The sequence below is a fragment of the Pseudorca crassidens genome, chromosome 2, assembly GCF_039906515.1.
Source record: "Pseudorca crassidens isolate mPseCra1 chromosome 2, mPseCra1.hap1, whole genome shotgun sequence".
Classification (NCBI taxonomy): Eukaryota; Metazoa; Chordata; class Mammalia; order Artiodactyla; family Delphinidae; genus Pseudorca; species Pseudorca crassidens.
Genome location: NC_090297.1, coordinates 128,998,994 through 129,013,876, shown reverse-complemented (window position 1 = coordinate 129,013,876; position 14,883 = coordinate 128,998,994). Strand labels below are relative to the sequence as shown.

The window sequence follows — 14,883 nt, the reverse complement described above, 5'->3', positions numbered from 1 at the left end:
ATATGTGGGTAAATGTGAAAGAATATTTTCTTATATTTAATCTCTTTAAAAGATTAATGACTGTTTATAGCAAAAATAATAATAATGTATAGTTTGGTTTATGATATATGTAGAAGTGAAATGAATGACAACCATAACATAAAGGCGAGGAGGGGGGAAATGGAAGTATATCGTTGTAAGGCTCTTATATATTTACATACATGAAAGCCTTATAATTTATTTCACAGTAGACTTTAGTAGTTAAAGATGTATACTATAAACCTTAAAGCATCCACAAAATACTCCAACAAAACAAAGAGCTACAGCTAATAAGCCCACAAAGGAGACAAAATGGAATAATAAAATATATCAAATTTATCTAAAAGAAGGTTAAAAAAAGGAAAAAGGGAATGAAGAGTGAATGGCACAATTACAAAACAAATAGCAAGATGGTGAGCTTAAAAGCCTACCATATCAGTAATTTCACAGTAAATATAAATTGACTAAACACTCCAATTAAAAGGTAGAGATGATCAGATTGGATAAGAAAAAGCAAGACAACTATATATTGTCTGTAAGAAATTCACTTTAAATTAAAATGTATAAAGCATATTATAATAAACATGTTATATCCACTGCTTAGTTTAAGAAATAAAATGTCACAAATATAACTGAAGCCCCTTATATAAGCTTCTTGATTCTTTATCCTCCTTTCATCACAAGGTAAACATCATTCCAAAGTTAAAGTTATTGCTTTAACATTACTATGCATTTTCTTTGTATTTATTTTTACTACATATTTATATGTAGTGTGTATGTGTGTGCATATGTTTTTAAGATTTATATAAATGATACCAAAGTGTATGTATTCTCCTGCAACTTGCTTTTATCCCTCAACATTATATGTTAAGATTTATCCCTATTGATCAATGAAGGTTCCATTGTAGAGGTTTATAAATGTGATGCTGGACCAACAGCATCAGCATCACTCAGCAGTGGAAATTCTTAAGCCCCACCACTGACCTCCTGAATCAGAAACTCTGGAGGTGAGGGCTGGTAATCTGTGTTTTAATAAGACCTCCAGGTGATTACAATGTATGTTAAAGTTTGAGAACCACTACTCTAATTTATTTATTTTCACTGCTGTATAGTATTCTATTGTGTGAATATATCACAGATTTTAAAAAAAACTATTATCCTACAGATGGATATTTTGGCTGTTTCCAGTTTTCCCTATTATAACTCTACAGTGTAAATTCTTGTATATGTCTCTTGTGTACACCTGTAAGAGTTTCTTTGGGATATGAAGTAGGAATAAAACTGTTAGGTTGTATGCAATGCATTTCTTCAACTTTACACTAGCCAAATTGCTCTGCAATGTGGTTATATGACAACAACAGCAAGTACTACTACCACTGCTACTACTGCTGCTGCTGTTCCTGGCAAATACTTACATAGCATACACTGCATGCCAGACATTTTTCTAACTGTTTTTCTTAGATTAACTCATCAATACTCACACTAGTCCTCTTGAGGTAGAGACTATTATTACTGTCATTTCAATCATACAGGTGGCACCAAGACATTAACTAACTTGTCCAAAGTCAAGTTAAGCCAAAGAGGCAGAGCCAGGACTTGAAACCATGCAAAATGGCTCTAGAGTCTATGCTTTCAGCCATAGTGCTATGCTGCCTCTCCCACTAGCAGTGTCTGAGGGTTCTTGTTGGTCTATATTATCATTAGGCTTGGTGTTTCCCAACTTTAAATTTGTTTTGCCAATATGATGTGTATAAAATGGTAATTCACTATAGTTTAGATGTACATTTCTCTGATTACTTAGTGCAGTCAAGGCGTCTTTTCATGTGTAGCCCATATTCAGATTTCTCTTCTATAAATTGTCTGTTGTGAAAAATGTCTTCAAAGTGACCCTTAGCTTCTGCTACAGCGTGAGGAAATTATAATGAGGAGGGTATAAAAATGTTAAGGACTGCTGCTAAACAATGACTGAGTTTTTAAATACTTGGCCAGGATAAGAGTAGTCTCTCCTATTTTTATAAAGCTATGATTCATTCTCCACCCCACTGCAATCTGATTTGTGCTTCTACTAACTTTTTCTTTTTAAAGTGGAGCATTAAACGTAAACCAACCCTTTCTATTTATGTCAAAGTCTAAAAACATCCATTTAGAAATATGAATACAGTAAACCTGACATTTGCAACAACCAAAGGATTTTTGTCACCCCTAGTAAGACTACGCCCTTGGGAAACCTGCATTTCTAGTTGAAAATATCCCTGAAATAGATTTTACCTGGATTGGGTGTGAAGCAGTAATAACAGTCAAACAAGTTATCAGGGGCTGCTGAGGTTACCTTATAATCTTTCAATTAGAAATTACACCTTTGTTTTTTAGAATAGAGGTTATCAGGTGCTGGAAGGAGGGTGCTGGGAAGTTATTGTTTAATAGGTGTAGAGTTTCTATTTGGGATGATAAGTTCTGGAGGTGAACAGTGGTGATGGTTGTACAACACTGTAACTTACTTAATGCCACTGAATTGTACACTTAAAAATGGTTAAGATGGTAAATTCTATGTATATTTTACCACAAAAAAGTCAATAAATAGAAAAAAAGAAATTATATCTTTTTTGCTGTGTATAAAATATTATGCTTGGACTCAAGGTTTAGCAGTAAATAAGACTCCCAAGGTTCCTTGTTTTATGGAATTTCATTCTTGAGGAGACAGGGGTTCTAAAATGAAACCATGAATTACACAACTAATTGTTTAATCACTATTGGGATAATTGTCTGAAAGAGACCTCTAGCATGCTAAAGAAGATATAGAGTAGGGAGCACAGATCTGGTCTGGAGGATCAGGGGCAGTGAGATGGACAGTCTCTAAGATGGCTCCTGTCTTGGTTCAGGCTGCCATGACAAAATACCACAGACTGGGTGGCTTAAACAACAGTTCTGGAAGCTGGGAAGTCCAAGATCAAGGTGCCAGCTGATTTGGTTTCTGGGTCCCACATCCTTATAGGCCTTATCTTCAAATGCAGTCACATTGAGACTTAGAGCTTCAACATGTGAATTGGGAGGTCGTGGGGCACAAATTAGTCCATAATAGCCCCCAGTGTTCTCTGCCTCATGGTATTCATGCCCCCGTGCAATTTCCTTCTTTGACTGTGAGCTGTATCTAGTAACTTACAAATAGAATATACTAAAAGTGATGGAATGTTACTTCCAGGATTAGTTTACAAAAGGACTGTGGCTTCTGTTGTGGATGTCTTCTCTCACTTGCTTGTTCTGACGGAAGTCAACTGCCATATTGTGAGATGCCCTATGGAGAGATCCTCATGGTAATGAAGAGAGAGAGACCTCTGGCCAACATTCAGTGAGGAACTGAAGCCCTCAATCCAATAGCCCACGAGGAACTGAATCCTGCCATCAGCAACGTGAGTGAGGTTGGAAGCAAATCTTTTCCCAGTTGAGATTTCAGATGAGATTTCAGACTTTGTCGATAGCCTGACTGCAACTTCATGAGACACCTTGAGGCAGAAGCATCCAGCTAAACCATGCCTGGATTCCTGATACACAAAAATTGTGAGATAATAAATGTTTGTGTTTTTAGTTACTAAATTTTGGGTAACTTGTTATGCAGCAATAGGTAAGTAGCACAAAAGATTTCCTTGAGGGAGTGACTCTTACGTAGGAATATGAAGGATGATGGGAGTTACTAGGTGACAGAGTTTGAAGGAATGGAGGAGTGTTCTAGACAAAGACACAAAAGCCAGAGAGGCAAGGACATCTTGGCAAGAGTTCACTGGAGAGAGCAGGGTGAGACAAAGCTGGTGAAATGGGCAAGTGCTTTGGAAAGTTCAGGAACATAACAGGAGGAATGAGCACAAATCAGACAATGAAAGAGCATTTTCCTAGTTGCCTAGATGCATCCATAGAATTATAGGGTGGAGAGCACCATGATGAGAGCCAGGAGATCTGAGTCCTAGTGCTAACTCTGTGACCTCAATCAATCACTTGGTCATTCTGGTCCTCAGTTTTCTCATGTGTAAAATGGAATCTGAATTCTTTACAACTCTCATTCAAGAGTCATTATAGTTATATGAAACTATATGGGGAGAGCCATAAGACACTCCTGAAAGAAACAAAAGTAGGCTTGAGCAAAGAGAAAGACATCCTATGTTACTGGAGAAGAAGACTCAGTTTCATAGAGATGACAGTGCTCCATAGATTAATTTATAAATTTAATGCAATCCAAGTAAATCAATATCAGAGTTTTGACAGAGCTAGATAAGTTGATTATAAAGTTCATATGAAAGAATAGACAAATGAGAATACCCAGAAATAGCCTAAAAGTAGAAACAGCAAAGGGGAGGGCTAACCCTAACATATTATTACAACATGTTCTGAACCTCTATAATTAAAACTGTGATTTTGGTGTATGAACAGACAGATGAATAAAGCAAGGTAGAAAATCCAGAAATAGACCTCGGAACACATGGACATTTAGCATGTGATAAAGGTGATATCTCAAATCAGTGGGGAATATGTGGACTGTTGCATAAATTATACTATACTATGGAAAAAGAGAAAATTGAATGCATTCCATATAAGGAGTTGAACCCCAGTGCAGTCTCAACAAAGGCCTCTGAAGACACTATGGGAAGCTCAGAAGCAGGGATGGCCCCTCAGAGTTTTCACAAGTTGGAATAAAGGAGCTGGGTCTTTCTATCCCACAACAACCAAATGTATCAGAAGTTTAAATGCAAATAATGAAAGTATAAAAATAGTACAGGAAAATGCAGATGAATTTTTTTATTAAGTGTGGAGGAAAACTTCCCTGTGGTTCAAAATCTAGAGGCAAAAAGATAAATTTGACTGCATAAAAATTTCCATGGAAAAAATATTACAAATGAAGTAAGAAAATGACAATTAGGAAAAACATATTTGCAATATAGGATTCATAATGTATTACATCCCTGGCTCTAAAAAATGGAGAAAAACAACAAATAATATAGATACTTGGGCAATATATGGACAGGCAGTTCACAGAAATAGAAATGGCCCTTAAACACTTGAAATTATATTCAGTCTTATTCATAATAAGATAAATGCAAATTATAGCTGTACTAAGACATCAGGTAGGCAAAAATCCAGAATTGGACAACATGTTTGTTGGCATGACTGTGGGGAAAAAGGCATTCTCATTCATGGCTAGTGTGTGTGTAAAATGATTGAACTTCTATGGAGAGGCATTTGGCAAGATTTAGCAAAATTATATTTGCATTTACCTCTGACCCAGCAAACTCACTATCCCAGCAAACTCACTAAAGAAACACTTGCAAAAATTAAAAAAATTATGCACCAGGCTATTAACTGCAGGATTCTTTGTGGGAGCAAAAGAATTGAAACAACTCCAAGGCTTCTCAATAGGGGACTGATTGAATAAGCAATGGGATATCCACATAATGAGGATTATGCTGCTAAAAAAAAGAAGTGAGGACAATCTCTGTATACTTACGCAGCATGATCTTCAGGGTATATTGTTAAGTAACAAAACCTAAGTGAACAGTGTTTACAATATGCTAAGTTTGATTTAAAAAGGGGTAGAAGTATGTGCAAGTGTATATATGTGTATTTACTTATTTTTTTAAAAAAATGGAAAGATAAACTGAGAATAAAAATGGTTAGCTAGAGGGGAAAGGAGGGAACAGGGTAGATGAATTAGAGATGGAAGCCAGATTCCCCTGAAAGTATTCAATTCTATATTTTTATTTATTAAATGTTCTTAATAACTAAAAATTCATTTAAGCAAGTTACATTTTTATTTAAATAAAAATTTATTTTATTATTTATTATTATATATTATTAAATAACATTTATTTTTTATTTCAATAAAATTAAAGGCATTTTATTTAAATGTCTTTAACAATTTTAAAACAAAATTTAATCAGAATAGAAAAAAGCAATACCTGAATATTGAAAAACAAATGGGCCAAACTGTATGACAAATTGGTGGCATATAGTGAATCCTGTAATGCACCAGTCAGACATCTTTCGGGGAATGAGGGACATGATCCACAAGCCAGTAGAAGTGCTAGTGGCAGAGAGATCTCAGCTGGCAGCCCTTTTCTGGGAAGCACCTTGGTGGAAGAGAGGGGCTTCCTGCCCAAGGTCTCACTCCCTTCCTGGGGCAGCCTGCAGTCAGTAACTGGTTGACGCAGGGGTACAAGGTACAGCTCCTTTGCCCCATCTTGGGACAGCTCTGAAGGGCCACCCAACTTCAGAGCTCCCCAGATGGTCGGCATCGTCCTTTGTTGAGACTATATCGCAGTCCAGATTCTACTTGTGCCCTGTTTCTTTACCTTTCTTTCCAGGTGTTGCTCTCGAGAGCACTCCCTAATAAATTTCCTGCATGCAAACTCCATCTCAGCATATGCTTCCTGGGTCACCCAACTATGACAGTTGGTGCCAGGAATGCCAGGAGTGGGTCAAGAAGCAGTCACTAAGATGGTGGTGTTGGATCACCTGCTGCCAGGCTGGCAGAAGATATCATCACTTCTAGTAGAAAGTGTATAAATAGTCCCTGACGCAATTGCAGTGCATACGTTAAAAACTTTCACCATTAGCAAACTGGTGGGGAGGAACTATTCTAGTGGGTACAGTGTATCAGGTGTTAGAGATATATAGAAGAAATATGGGTGGATGTTGCTAAGCTTATTTGATGCTATTTAATGAAATACTGAGAGTGATTAATTGGTTATTAAAAACTAAACATGAAAGCTAAAGGATTTCCCTGGTAACAAATATAGAAGCTCTCATCTTCTGCAACTGGAGAGCAGGAATAGCTGAGGACCAGGTCCAGGGCTTAATCATAAGTGTAGCAGAGCCTCAAAGGAGCTTAAACGCTCAATATTGGCAAGTCTGGTATGCCAAGGACGTGGTGCTAATTAGGAAAAAGTGGGACCTTGACATATGGAATGGGGATATCTGGGTTCATGCACCTAACATATTTAATTCCCAAAGGTCCATGAACACTTTGAGCCAAGGAAATGACTCCCACCTCCCTAGGGCTAGTGATCCTCCTTTCTGCAGGACAACTCGAGCCCTTTCGGGGTCAGCTCTACCTTCCAGGCCAATACAGTAACTAGAGTTAAGTCACTGGGGATGTGATGGACCTGATGATGAAGGAAAGGGACTATACGTTAAGGTGCTCAAGATCCAGGAGGGTACACATGATGATGGAGTAAAAGGGACTATATCCTAGGAGTTCAGGATGTGGGTGAATACACATGGGACTGAATTCTGAGAGTGCTGGATCAAGAGGGATAGAATACAGAGTTGAGTAAGGGAGTTTAATTAATTTGGAAGCACTCTCCTGGGATACAGGATTTAACAACCTGGCAAGGATCTCAGGAGATGGTGTAAACACGCTGTCAGAATGGTTTCATACATATGGATAGTGATGGCCCATACTAAATGAGGTAAAGATGCCTGAATTGCCATGGAAGGCAGTAGAACAAGGGATTAAAAAGTTCAAAGAAGTGAGCATGCTAAAATGGATATACGTACTAAATATATAAGCCTGGAAAACTCACCAGGCAATAATGTTCCATGGGACAGACCAGAGGATACACCATTTACCAAAGTAATAAGGAAGGTGCTAGAGAGAAGGGAACCCAGAATCACTAATAAGTTCAGTAGTGGCTCTCCTCTGTAGACCAGACTGATGGTAGGAGATGCCAATACAAAACTGGGCTCACTGATTGCATTGGGGATGTTAGAGATGGCTCGAGAGGCTGAGCTGATGCTGTATGACCCACGGCCCCACCATAAAGCACATTATTAGCACAGACTATGCAGCATGGTCCAAGGCCTCCAGGTAAACAAAGACAGGCAGGACATACCAAGGGTTTAGAGGTTACCTCCAAGAAGCTGGGGGGAAAGGGCCAACTTTTCTTTGGACAAGGTTAATCCTTTTACTGTTCATTTTCTCACCAGAACTTTTTATCCTCATGTACATTTATCCTTCCATCACACCCACTTCAGATCAAGCTGGATGTCTGAGCATTGCTGGAGAAAAGCACTTGACTCTGCAGGTTGGGGGTCACTTAAATTCATGGTCTTCATCCTCATTCACCTCTTCAATGCCATCAACATTTTTTTTTTTTGCAGTATGCAGGCCTCTCACTGTTGTGGCCTCTCCCGTTGCAGAGCACAGGCTCCAGACGCACAGGCTCAGCGGCCATGGCTCATGGGCCTAGCTGCTCCGCGGCATGTGGGATCTTCCCAGACCGGGGCTTGAACCCGTGTCCCCTGCATAGGCAGACGGACGCTCAACCACTGCGCCCTGCCATCAATATTTTTAAACATTATTTTGCCAAATCTTCAAGCCCCTCACTCATCTCTTCCTCCCTCAGTTTAAGCATACTTTGTTCAAGGCCATCAGGCTTGGTTTCTTTAACTTCCAATACCATAGTCCAGAATAATTATCTGTATCCACACCACTGCTACCTTTTTCATTTCAGAATTAGAGGACCAAGCCACGTTCCTCCTCTCTGAGGCCAACCCTCCCATCTATACCTTAACCCTTTTCCCTCTAATTTCCTTTAGGATCTTACTTCACCTGTCATCTCCTTTCTTAATCTTCTCTTTCTACTAGTTCCTTGATATCATCCTATAGATACACTCAGGCTTCTGTGATCCTCCCCCTGCCAAGACATCTCCCTTAATACCTTGTTTTCCTTTAACTTCTGGGCAATCTCCTCCCTCCACATCTTAGTCAAACTTCTCAAAAGAGTAGTGTATATTTACAGCCAGCACTTCCTCATTTCCAATTATAGTTGTTAAATTGATGACCCTGATGTTACATCTGACAAATGCCAAAATTATCGTACATTAAAAATAAAGATATTTCTTGCATTTAGAGAGTCAAAAACAAAAAAGCCTTTAAAAAAAGAAAAAAACTTAGTGGTTCTACTTCCTGACCTCTCTCATTCATTCCTCAGTCCACTGAAATCTAGATTTTGCCTACCACCCTTCACTAAAACTGATCCCACAAAGGTTACTCCTAAGTGCCAAATTCCATTGTCATTTTTTCAGTCTTTTTTGAAACTATTTCCTTGGTTTCTATGTTGCCACACTCATCTGGGTCTGTTCATTCTCAGATCATTCTTTCCCTATCTTCCTCTGCTTACTTCTTATGTAATTGCTCCCCAGGGCTCTGTCCTCAGCCCTCTGTTCTTTTATTCACTCATCCTGGATGACTTCATCTTCTTTTTAGGTTTTTGATAACATTTATACTCCAATGACTCCCAAATCTATATTTATATCCTGGTCTCGTCTACTAAGCTTTGGATTCAAATATACAGTAACTGATATCAGGCACACTGATATTTCTACCTTTTCTAAGACTGAACTCATTATCCTGATTCTGACCCAGCCCTTCCTCAAAATCTCTCTTATTTAGGAAACCACAAGCCACAAACCACCTGGTCACACAAGATAGAAACCTGGGAGTCAGCCTTGACTCCTCTTTGTGCCTGCAGTCTTATCCTCTCCAAATCATTCTCCCCATTGCTGTCTGATCTCGTCTAATCCCCCTAACTACATCTCTTGCCTCTCTCCCAACCACATATTCTCCTGCTATTTTAACCTACTTAGGTATTCACTAATGCACTTTGCTGTTTATTTTGTGCCTCATGCATTTTTACATTTCTTTTGGGTTGCCTTTTTCTACTCCTTTGCCTGTTGAATTTCTAGTTATCTTTTGAGTTTGGATTTTCACTCTGCCATCCTCTCTCATATTATTTATTATTCCAAGGCTTGGGTCATCTGATAAGTATGCCTTATATAGTTATATTTAAGTCACTAACTCAGAGATGGTGAAATGGAGAGGGTGACAGAACATTAGGGCATTTTACTAGAAACCTGCCTCCAGGTTAACATTGATCAACTAACCAATAATATTCAAGCACGGTGGTCCATCCATAAGTGAAACTCGTAACTGCAATAATATCCATTCCAAATTTCAGGTATTTACCCTTAGGGATAGCATGTTTCTAAAATAAAGCCATCCTATATATACCCCCCTCCATATTATGGGACATTGATGTTACAAGTAACAAAAATCCAATCTTTTTTTGAATTAGAACAAAGTAATTTATTGACTTACACAATTGAAAAAGGGGGATAAAAAATGGCTTTGGGTATTTCTAGCTCCAGGGCTCAAGGAATGGCCTCAGGATTCATTTCTTGGCTCTTTCGTTGCTCTGTCAAGCTCTCTCCACATAGTTGCAAGATGGTTACTGGCAACTCAGGCTGACTGTCTCTCATCAACCCCTGCTGAAAAAAGAATGCCTATTTACCTACTGCTCTGGCAAAAATTCAGGATTAGCTTTGATTACACTGATCTGTGTCCCATGCTTTTTCCTGACCTAATCACTGTGCCCAGGGGTGTAGAAAACACTGCTTGGCTGGGACTTGATCTGGAGCGGGACTGGCCCCACCCAAACGACCTGGGCTGAGAGTGTGTGAAAGGGATTGCCTACTAGAAAACTGTGTGCTGTAACCAGAAGAGGAAGGATGGGCAGGCAGAAACAATGGATGTTCAGTACGTTCTCCTTCAGGTTTCAGCTGTGAAGATTAGCTATATGCAGAAACAGTCCTTTAGTCATACAGCAGGAGTGGCATTGATATTTTCTAATTACTGCCAAAACAATGGCTCAAGATAGATTATTTTAAAATTAAATTATCAGTTTGGACAGGCATCCTCTAATACATAATTAGTTTATAGCTAACCAGTGGCAAACCTGTGGTAATTTAAACCACACTGACCTAGGTTCAAACCCTGGTTCAGCTCTTTTCTAGCTGTGTGGTCTTAGGTAGGTGACCCAACTTTGCTGAGTGTCAGTTTGAAGAATAATAATACTACCTTCACAGAGTTGCTCTGAGGATTAGGGATTATTTATAAGAATCACTTACATAGTACTCAGCATATGATAGGCCTTTAGTTAATGAAATATAAATATTAATATAGTACATTAAGTTACCTTGGAGTAACTTTAACTTTCTCAACTAATTTATCCTGTTATTTCACCAGAAATTAACTTCTATAAAGAACATGATTCTCAGTCTATGAACTATGGAATTTAAGAAATATAATAATTAAAATAATTTAAATTCTTTTTTTAAAATAGATTTATTTTTGGCTGTGTTGGGTCTTCATTGCTGCCTGCAGGCTTTCTCTAGTTGTAAGCAGGGGCTACTCTTCACTGTGGTGCGCCAGCTTCTCATTGCGGTGGCTTTTCTTGTTGCAGAGCACGGGCTCTAGGTGCGTGGGCTTCAGTAGTTGTGGCTCGTGGGCTCTAGAGTGCAGGCTCAGTAGTTGTGGTGCATGGGCTTAGCTGCTCTATGGCATGTGGGACCTTCCTGGACCAGAGCTCGAACCTGTGTCCCCTGCATTGGCAGGTGGGTTCTTAACCAGTGCACCACCAGGGAAGACCAATAATTTAAATTCTAATCAGAGGACCCATTCTCCTAGAGTGGAAAAAATGAATTTCAATCAATTTGGAAACCTCTCTACCATAATTTTTTGGAGCTGACCTGATTTTAGGGGAGCTGGAAGAGTGCTTATCTCATCTGCTCCTTAAGTAATTTGTACATCAGGGCTTCACTGTCTTATCTGGACCCCCATTGTTAGTACCTACAGGTTGTTGTCGACATGTCTCTCGTACATCCATTTGCCCCCTTCAGATCCAATGGCTCTTTATCCCAAGCTTTGGGTGGCGGGCATGGGAGTTAGAGGTGATTGTAGGAGTCTATCTGCTGCATCTGGGCCACACTGGAGGCGGGAATCTCCTTTGTAAGGCTGTTTCTAACCTAGTCTGCCCCAATGAATCATGCAGCTGTTTCTGACATGGAGTTAAGAAGAGAACAAGGCCCCTTTGCTTTTAGGTTTCTCAGACCTATTTAGTGTATTCCCATACTTTCTAGCATTCAGAGTACTAAAAGTAATCTTTAAGAACTCTATTTAATTTTTAGTTATTTAATTCAATTTAAGACTTTCAAGAAACAATTGTATTTGGGACTCCTTCACAACCAATGAAGATTAATTAAAAACATAATCATGCACAGTCATGCATCATAAGTCATCTTGCATTCAGACATTAAAAGACTCTCCCCAAACCAAAGACTATGAAAAAGAACATCTTAAAAGTGAAATGCCTAAAATGTCTTGCTCCTCCACCAACTTCAGTAGGAAATGAGTGTTTAGTAGAGCAAATACGCAGTATTGGTGATTGCCGGAGCAAGTTAGCAGCTGACAAAGCTTCTAGACTACTGTCTCTGTCTACAAAGTCATCTCTACAATTCTGATTACCACAACTTATCTGAATAAGAAATTTTAATACTACAGTTTAAAATTTTTTCAAAATTTCTCTTGTATTTCAGAAGTTCAGATCTATGATAGTGATATTTTGCTTGGGCCTTTGGCCAAATATTCACTTTAAAACTAGGCTATTCAGCCTTCAGCTAAAATGTTTGTAGTTTCTCTAAAATGGTACCTCTTCCTTAATGATTTCCTTGTAGAAATAGATGATGAAAGAAATGAAGGTTTTTTTCCTTTTCAGTACAAAAACTTCCCGGTCTTCCCTCCGTGATCGATATGAATATTTACATAATTTCTGGGTACGCTTACCTCTTCTCTACTGGTTTCTTTCGATGCTCCTATCCCACCTACATTCCTTTCCCCCTTTTTAAAAGACTGTTTTGGATGTTAAATTCCTGAATCAAAAGAGACACAGTTTCCAAACTGCTTCTGCTCAAGCCATAGTGGGCGCTTGTGAGGTCTCAAGAAACGCCTTTTGTTGGCGACAGTAACTGTGAACCATAGGAGAAAGATCCTCAGTAGACTAGAAAATTAAGCAAGTTGTCCGTTTTATATTTACAATCTTCCGTTGTTTTAGAATGCATCCTCATATTTCCTGAAAATTCTTTCGTTTAAAGGCCAAACGTCTAAGACTGGCCGGCAACCAATATACACACCTTATTTTTAGATTTTATCTTTTAAATTTGTAAAATAAATATGGACCATATTACTCAAAACTTACAAAACAAAGAAAAAACCAGCACGCCACCGTCCAAACACAGCAATCTAAATCATTTTGACGAACTCCTCCCCGCCTTTGGCCTCTCGCTTCCGGCACCTTGTACCCTTGACGCTTGCGCGCAGCCGGAGCCACCGCGCTCAGGGGGGGTGGGGCTGCCGAGCGCCGGTGCGCCGTCGCCATGGTAACCGCAGAAGCCCGGGCCTAGGGAGCGGTGAGTGCGGGTCGGAGGGTCGCGGGTCCGGGGTCCGAGGGGCCTGGGGTGGGCGCTCCGCATGGGCGTGGAAGAGAATGGGCATCTCCCCTCCACGCTGCTCGGCAGGGGCTGGAGGGGAGTGGGCTTCAACCGCGGCGTCCTCAGTCTTTGCCTTTGCCCCGAGCTTTGCGTAGCCGGTCACGCTCCGCGGGCGGTCCCTCGGGCTTCAGGCGGAAAGGCGAACTATGGTGCCCAGACATGACCGGTACCCCCTCCGCCCCACCTCCGTGTTCTCGCACTGGGGCTGCCACTGTCTGTATCCTCGGGTCTTCCCTTTGTTTAATCCTGGGAGCCCAGGGCTGCCCTTTGAGGCCTTTCCCTTGAGCTGGGACTTAAAATCCTTAAGGGGCTACATTTTTTGAAGAAAAAATTCAATTGGCTTAAAAGGCCCTTAAGAGCTATTCCTCTACCACAACTTCATAGTGTCTTGTCTGCCTTCCTTGCCTTTTGTTTATGCTAATCCCATTACTTGGATTGTCTTTTTCTCCTTTTAAGACTCCTGCTCTTCGATACTGAAGTGTCACCTCTTCTGCGAAGCCTTTCCGGGACCTCCCCACTCGGGAGTCTAATTTAGAGGTCCAGCCTCTTTACTCTCCAAGCACCCTTTGCTTATGTCCATTATGCCCCTTATCTCACTCTGTCATTGCTGATTTACTTGTGTCTTTCCAACCAGACTGGGATGCCTGTGGAGTAGGGACCTATGTGATTTTCTATTATTAGTGCCTTAGCAGCCTCAAAAGAATTCACACTTAGTAGTTAAAATTCACACTAATTCAGTAAGGCAGAACTATTCTCAATTCACAATTGAGCAGAGTAAGTTCAGAAAAGTCGCATATTTAATAAAATAAATACAAGAATCAGCACTAAAGCATGGGTCTTCTGACTCACAGTCATTCTGCCTTCAGAGTTCCAGCCCTCCCTCTCTCCTCTCCACGCTCATTTTCTATGTGAACTGTTGGTTATATGTAGTGGGGTTGCAATTTTGATTCATGTTATAACTATTCTGGGCAAAGAAAGTATCTGTCCATACAGTAAATATTATAGGTATAGTAAGAATTAGAACTTAAAACTGAGAATTTAAAAAAGTTTATTGTTTTAACAATAACACAAATAAACCCACTATATATTAAACATAAGTTACATATTTCTCATGGGAAAAACTGTTTTCTAAAACAAAAATGTTAGTGAGTTAAGTTTTTTCAATATCTAGAATGTTGATAAAAGGAAGAAAGGAAAAGCTATGTTAGTATGATCACCCTGTTACAACTTATATTCACAGTAAAAATACTTTAAAATATTCTAAATCTTCTATGTTATAAGAAGAAAAAACCCATAGAAAATAGAATTCTTTGCTCTGTCTTCAAAGGACAATATGATGAAAGGCACAGTCAGCGATAGACCACCAAACACATGAGAGTTTACTTTTATTCTCCTAATTAGATATTGTCTTTCAAAAGTTAGGCCTAAGGATAAATGGCCTACAAGACTTCACTTTGTCCTTTTATTACAGAAAGGCTGATCCTAGTTCAGTCT

General features: G+C 39.5%; 2 protein-coding genes across 9 annotated transcripts in view; one reads left to right on the top strand and one right to left on the bottom strand.

Annotated features, from left to right (window-relative positions):
* Positions 1–13,200, bottom strand: part of KLHL20 (kelch like family member 20) — a 98,887-nt gene extending 85,687 nt beyond the window's left edge. Inside the window, exon 1 of the mRNA XM_067728682.1 lies at positions 13,098–13,200. The gene's annotated coding sequence lies outside the window, so the exon portion shown is untranslated. The remainder of the gene's footprint in view (positions 1–13,097) is intronic.
* A 49-nt stretch (positions 13,201–13,249) lies between these two features.
* LOC137219707 (ankyrin repeat domain-containing protein 45-like) overlaps positions 13,250–14,883 on the top strand; it is a 150,938-nt gene continuing 149,304 nt past the window's right edge. For all 8 annotated transcript variants that reach the window (XR_010941217.1, XR_010941216.1, XM_067728672.1 and 5 more), the window contains exon 1: positions 13,250–13,308. The gene's annotated coding sequence lies outside the window, so the exon portion shown is untranslated. The remainder of the gene's footprint in view (positions 13,309–14,883) is intronic.